This window comes from Otolemur garnettii, unplaced genomic scaffold (assembly GCF_000181295.1).
Source record: "Otolemur garnettii isolate 467f Iridium unplaced genomic scaffold, OtoGar3 scaffold00105, whole genome shotgun sequence".
Classification (NCBI taxonomy): Eukaryota; Metazoa; Chordata; class Mammalia; order Primates; family Galagidae; genus Otolemur; species Otolemur garnettii.
Genome location: NW_003852500.1, coordinates 3427317 through 3428624, shown reverse-complemented (window position 1 = coordinate 3428624; position 1308 = coordinate 3427317).

Here is a 1308-nt window from a genome sequence, read left to right as displayed (position 1 = left end):
TTAAGCAATCCTCCTGCCTTAGCCTCCCACGTAGCTGGGACTACAGATGCACATCACTATGCCTGGGTAATTTTTTGGTGGGGGGACAGAGTCTCACTTTGTCACCCTTGGTAGAGTGTGTGTTGTCATAGCTCACAGCAACCTCAAACTCTTGAGCTCAAGTGATCCTCTTGCCTCAAGTAGCTGGGACTACAGGTATATACCACAGTGCCTGGCTTTTATTTTATTTTATTTATTTAATTTTTTTTTTTGAAATAGAGTTTTACTTTATTGCTCTTGGTAGACTGCTGTGGCATCATAGCTCACAGCAACCTTAAACTCTTGGGCTCAAGCAATCCTCTTACCTCAGCCTCCCAAGTAGCTGGGACTATAGGCAGGCACCACTATGCTTGGCTATTTTTTCTATTTCTATTTTTAGTAGCAATGGGGTCTCACTGTGGCTCAGGCTGGTCTCAAACTCCTGACCTCAGGCAATCCACCTGCCTCAGCCTCCCAGAGTACTAGGATTATAGGCATGAGCCACTTCACCCAGTATTTTATTTTTTAAGCCTGTTTAGTTTTTTAAGAGCTCCCTGATTCATGGGTTATACATACATTCTGATTAATGTTCTCATGATTCTTTTTTTTTTTTTGGCAGTTTTTGGCTGGGGCTGGGTTTGAACCCACCACTTCTGGCATATGGGGCCGGCGCCCTACTCCTTTGAGCCACAGCACTGCCCATGATTTTTTATATTTAATCATCTAGATTCTTTTTAGATATGGTGTGAAATAGAGGTCTTGGTTCTTCTAGGTGTATTGAAGGCCACAATTTTATTCAGACACTTGATTTTTCCCATGTACATTGGGGTCAATTTCTGGATTCACCTTTCTGGGGGTGCTTTGTTTTGTTTTGTTGAGGCAGAATCTCACTCTGTCACACAGGCTAGAGTACAGTGGCATTATCATAGCTCACTGTAACCTCATTCTTGGGCTATTGGGACTATAGGCGTGTGCTACAACGCCTGGCTAATTTTTCTATTTTTTGTAGAAATGGAGTTTTGCTGTGTTGCTCAGGCTGATCTCAAACTCCTGTCATCAAGAAATCCTCCTGGGCTCGGCGCCTGTAGCTCAGCCGGCTAGGGCGCCAGCCACGTACACCTAAGGTGGCGGGTTCGAATCCCCAGCCCGGACCCCCCAAACAACAATGACGTCAGCAACCAAAAAATAGCCAGGCATTGTGGCGGGTGCCTGTGGTCCCAGCTACTTGGGAGGCGGAGGCAGGAGACTCGCTTGAGCCCAGGAGTTGGAGGTTGCTGTGAGCTGTAATGC